Raw genomic sequence first — 6,245 nt, forward strand, 5'->3', positions numbered from 1 at the left:
CACCTGAGACCCTGTATCACGCAGAAAAGAAAACTACAGACCGCACCCGTAATCGTATCACACAATCAAATCATAATATCTCAATAACCCTCTCAAGACATAACCAGAACTTCTATAAGCAATGACAACTTGAAAGACTGCATGTGCCCATCCTACGAAAATGTATTTATTGAAAAGGGAAAAAAGTGCAATGAGGGGAATGATTTTAGTGAAGGGTTCATTTTAATAAAATATTAACAATGGTTGAAATTTTATTAGGTTGTAAACCTTAATAAGAAAACGATGGTTCATTTTTAAATTATTAGTTACAATTTTTTAATGTGAAATGGTGCTTTTAACCAATCGCGGACTTCGATACCCAGACTCAGGCCTCTAAATGCATATTCGTTGATTAAAAATTTAATGTGTCTGAAACACTCTTCTTTTTTAACGCGTGCATTTTTGTGATGGCTGGTTCATTTTTATTTAAAATTAAGGTGCCTCTGAAGCGCATGTAGTGCTTGTAAAGTAAGCAGCATGTTGATTTTAATTTATTAGAAAAATGTATGTTTGGCGCGAGCGTGCGTGTCATGGTAGCATTTAGGATTAATTTTAAGAATTAATCGTGAATTTTGGGATAGTGAAAAATAAAAAATAGGAAGGAAAAAACAAAAATACTTGGAAGTGGATATGTGTATATGCAATGGAATGGAATGCGCACGTCTCAATCCCAAGATGCAAGTCACAAGTCCAAAAAGGAAAAAAAACCACGAGCTGAAAATGATGTGACACGTCAAGGCAAGGTTAGTGGAAGTACATTTGTTTGGTGTGCGCGACATGCGAGGCAAAAATGCCACAGGGCATCCCAAAGAGCTTAAAACCAAAAACAGGTGTGCTCACATGCGATACGAGAGACGCGACCACACGTCGAGAGAAAGAAAAATTAATAAAACCCAAATCGTACACTAGATTGAAAGACTGTAAAGAGGAAAAATGCACCGAGAGACGAGGGAAAGATGACGTAAAAATGCGACACGGGTATCGGGGTGAAATTAGGGTGTTCACGTAGAAAAAACACGAAAAACGGCTCCAAAAATACATAGGGGGATTAATATTGGAAAATCCGCTTGCCAGAACGCAGGGCGAAAAGAAGAAAAAATGTGCAAAATAACGTGCTCGACAAACCAATTACGTCAAAACATGGTTCCGGCAGAGAGAGGATGCATTCACATGGAAGAAACCCAAAAAAAAGACCGAAAAACGGGTTCAAAAATTAATATGGAAAGAATCGAGCAGCAAAACGAAGGGAAGTAAAAAGAAAAAATGTCCATGGGAAGGGGATTCACATGGCTGTCACATCAACACACAATTCCGGGGAAAGTAGGAGGGGTTCACATGCAAAAAACACAAAAAAGATAAAAATCTGGCGGGCGGAATAGAGGGGAGAAAAAAGGAAACAGGTGGGAAAAGGCTGGCGAGACATAGCGGTCAAAGGAAACTAGACATCCGCTGAAAATAGGGCATGTTCACATGGAAAAATGTGAAAAATATGCACAAAAATGACCCGAAAATGCGCAAAAATTAAGATCGGACATTGAACCATGCATCGAAAGGACATGGAGTAAAAAAAAAAATATCGGGGAGAATATGGAGGTCAGGGCGGTCATGTCAAATTGTTGTTTTGAAACAACAAAGGTGCGTTCACATGGAAAACTGTCCAATTAACGAGAAATGTTTTAAAAATTAATAACTCAAAAATTGTTGGCCGAAACAAGGGTTGGTAAAAAGGAAAAATGGTCAAGTCAAAGCGACGAATATGGCCATAAGTTTGGATGTGGGTTTCAATAAACGTAGGATGCGTGCACATGGAAAAATATCACAAGAAGGGATAAAGAGAAAAAGAGAAGGAACGGCCCCAAGGGTGGGGTGAACATGAAGGGGTGGGTGCAAAAGGGACCCCATCAGGGTAAAAATAGGTCATGGCATACTATAGGATTAAAGTGAGGCATATGCAGGGGGTATGTATCATAGATGCATAGGGATGCGTCCCCACACTTAAAACCTTAACGTACAGGGTTAGATGCAGCAACACAGCCTAGGACTCGTCAAGCGACTAGACTCTCACATCCCCACACTTAACACATAACATACACTTGCAATCATAAGGATAGGGTTAGAAAAACTTGGCATGTGTCGCGTATGGTTGAAGGATCCGTCATTGCTACAAAAGGGTTGGAATCGACTATAGGAGGTACCGCGGCTCGCTCTAGCATTCACCCAGCATGGCAGGGACCATGCACCAATACCCAGGGAGGTAGCTAGTTGATAAATCCCCTCGGGGTAGGTGTCGTTGATGAAGGATAATCACTCAACTCACAGACACTCAAGAGGATGATAAAATAGTCGCTCACTCCATGACGCACATCGCTCAATGAATAAGCGTGAAATCCCATAACTCACGCCTACTATAGAATTGAACAAGGGGAAATTTATTTGGAAGGAGTATGCCAGCGCAATTGATGGTGCATTCATGCGTTCCACCAATCTGGCCTAGGTGTGAGGAGGAAGGCCAAGGAGCCTTGTAGTGCAGTGCATAGAACATGGTGACGTGTCATGTGCTGATGGCAAAGACCCGTCCCATGTGTGCATAGAGAACAAAAATGTATCTGACTCCAATGGTCATAATTTCCCTCAATCTCACCTCTCAGAATTGATTGAGGAGAAACACTAGTCACACTCAACCCACTCTCTGTCTCACACTCTATTGAAAGATACAGAGTGCAGCCCATTCCTGAAACCCATTGATGTAATCCTCACCTTTACTTTTGCAGAGGTTGTATGCCTTGTGCGCATTTAATGGTGCAATAGTGCATCCCACCCTATGCCGGCATACAGTACAAGAAGGAAGGCCAAGGAGCCTTATGGTGCAGTGCACAAGAACAGATCATTGATCAGAAAAGGATCATCAAAGGCATCAACAGTTTGGACCTGAACAGAGCCATTAGGATTGACAGCAAATACCTTGTACAGGCCCATCCACCATTGTTGAAGCTTTCTAGGAAACTTGCCAAATCTCGAATCATAAGCCAGGACAAGATCACCTTCCTTGAACTCCTTGCGAATTGTCATGATAGGCCTTGTGTCGCGCTTGAGTGGTTTCCATGCACTGTAGAGCCATCTTGCGGGCCTCGTCTAAATATTCCAAGTGCTGGAGGTGGCATTGCAATGACTCATCATCTCCCAAGCGTTCTTTAATTGCTACTCACAAAGAGGGCAATTCCAATTCAACTGAAAACACAGCTTCTGTACCATACACCAACTGGAAAGGGGTTTGTCTTGTGGCAGCCTTATGGGAGGTTCTGTATGCCCAGAGGGCCTCTGTAAGTCGATCATCTCAGTCGTGACGATGTGCGGCAATTGTTCTGTCAAGATTGAGCAGAGCATACGGTAGTAAGGAGTGGACTTGCGATGGTGAATCTTTGATGACCGGGAAATCAATGCAAATAAAGGCACCAACATGTGCTCACATGGAAACAATTTTTTGTAAAATGACTCATTGCAATTGTACCCCTTTGTAAAAACTTCAAATATGAAGCAATGTGATATGTGTAGTCCAAAAGACTCGTATTAAAAAATATTGAAAGGAAAAGGGAAGGTCAAACACCTTCGTCTCATTCAAAAAATTGAAGGATCTTTTAGACCTTAGCCAACATGTATGCAAATTAATTTTATAATATCAAGAAAGGAAAAGAAAGAGGTTTGTCAGGTGATTTGAGAAGGTGGGAGGTTGAGGTGGTTACACCCTCTCTCTTCCTTTATCTTCTCCTCTCACGCTTCATTTCCTCCTCTCTCATTTTGGCACAATACTTGCCTTCTTGTTCTTGCTTTCCTCTCTTGTGCTTCATGCCCATTTTTAATGGTGTAATGTGCTCGCTCCTCAAATCGCGGGACACATCTTAGCAGTCCATCAAGAGATATATCTAGAAGACACCGCCCGGCACTCCCAAGGAATGACATGGGGTTTCCAACTAGGGTCTCTCGAGTGTGCCCTGCAACGAAACTTATCCGGCTATTCCCACTAGGATCGACCTGAAGTCTGGGTTCCTTGTAATCCGGTCTTCCTAACAGCCTTCTAGCATCGATCTACAACTGCTCCACTTTGCGCACACACAACTAGGCCAAAGTAAACTCATACCCCACTTGGTTCAAAGAGAATGGGAAACGAGAGGGATGCATCGCTCGACCTCTCTGCCCATAGGGCATAGTCCCATTCTGGTCCCCTAAAACGGTATGAATTAGGGTTCTAACCAACATTGTCTAAGGTCATTGTCCAACCTTTCCTAACATTCCTCGTTAACATTTCCTTTGAGGAAAGATCTTGGCTAACCCAGACCACCCTGCCGTAGGATGGACATGACGCTCACATCCACCACGCTTCTCTCGGGGGTTGTTTTAGTTATCTAATTACCTACCACATTATGTTTGACATATAAGAGAAACTTCCTTAATTAACCCATTAATCATAGGTTCCTTTACATAATTTACGGCACAGACACGAAGACAGGATAAAACAAGATCAAACACTTCCTTAACTTATCTTTAGATCAATGTTTGTCTCCTACCCATAGAAGAGAATTAAGTGTTCCTTTCTGCCTCCGCAGAAAAATCCTTCCATCTCCCGGCAATAAAACTAGAAGGTTTATCCTATCAAGATTCCGCCTTGTAACTAGTATCAAGGCCTCGAGATCCCATCTCGAGTCACGTAGAACACTTGTGTAGGGCCCGGAGGCATTGGGATTTATGGCCACAGCCCCCAATGGCACCCAAGCCTCCTCCTAGGCCAAGTAATTTCCACGGAGAGACCTCTCACAGGGAGTTCAGTCCACATTCCCGGCGCGGATTGATAACCCCCTTGGTTAGGGTTTGGCGGTTCGTGGGGGTAAGCTAGCGTCATCCTTCCTTAATTATCCCTTTAGAAAATCAACCATAATTGAAGCAACCAGCTTAATAACATTTTCTAGGGAAAACATCCCTTTTGTTCCCATGGCAATTTATCCTTACAGTTCCCACCATGAAAATATAATCACTTGGATATTCATCCAAAACCACAACCAATCCTTGAGTATCCTTTCGGGAACAATCAAGTTGAAACAACCAGTCTAACATCCTTTAACTAGGAAAACATTGTTTTGTTCCCATGGCAATCAATCATCACAGACCCGGCCATGAAATCATCAACCACACCCCACTTGGGTTAACATCCAAAATCGCATTAACAAACAGTTGAATGCACAACCTCTTGCTTCAAGGCATCGCAATCCCATTGCATGCACACCCAGAATTTAACTTGGATGTATCAAAACACTTTTACAACCTTTTCAAACAACAAAGCATAACTTGGGTCAACAATCCATCTTTAACAAGATCAACCTTCATTAAAACCATTTCAACAGTTCCAAGCAACATGCTTAGCATGAATCAACTACCCTAAATTTCGCTCTCCCCCTTGGGTTAGGGCTTTGCAAGGTCGATTTAACAAGTTCCTTCTAGATCCTTTAAATGAACTAAGTGATTTCATCTTGACCTTTATTAATCCTAGCTACCTATTTAGGGTAGAAGATCAACCAAATTCCTAGAGTAGCTATCTAATATCACAGGTCACCAAGTGCTAACCCATATTGCTACTACATCACCAAGAGTACATTAACGAGATTTCAACCTGATTAGCCATAGGTTATCCAATCTTCATCTATTGGCTAGAGTTCGGACAATGATCTCTAAATGGAATTTCTTTTAGAACTACTGTTCTAACAATGTTTATCGTGCAATCCCATTGTGTGTGCAAGTTCACATATATTGACATGTGCATGATCTAACTGTTACTTTAATGTACTCTATCATCCTTGCGCATGAAAAACTGGTTTGCAATCTTAGGATGCTATTGCATTTTTTTGATAAGGGAGTATTTTTATCTCTTTCGATGCGAGGCTCCAATCCTTTTCATGAAAATAATGCAAGATTCTAGCTCTTTCTAAATGCAAATTAAGGTAATCTATTCACTGTATAATACAAAAAAATCTTTTATTATTAATCAATAGAATGTTCTTCATGTAAGTGTTTGTGTCAGGCATTTAGGCATCTTATAATGCGTTTTCCTTAATCAATTTTACCTATCATTTCATTGACCATAAACATGAAATATCTTATGATTATTACAACTATCGTAACTAGATTCATGCCTAGGTTCTTTACGTATCAAACCATGC

The sequence above is a fragment of the Lygodium microphyllum genome, chromosome 6 (assembly GCF_053477565.2).
Source record: "Lygodium microphyllum isolate KBCC chromosome 6, Lygodium_microphyllum_v1.1.10, whole genome shotgun sequence".
Lineage (NCBI taxonomy): Eukaryota > Viridiplantae > Streptophyta > Polypodiopsida > Schizaeales > Lygodiaceae > Lygodium > Lygodium microphyllum.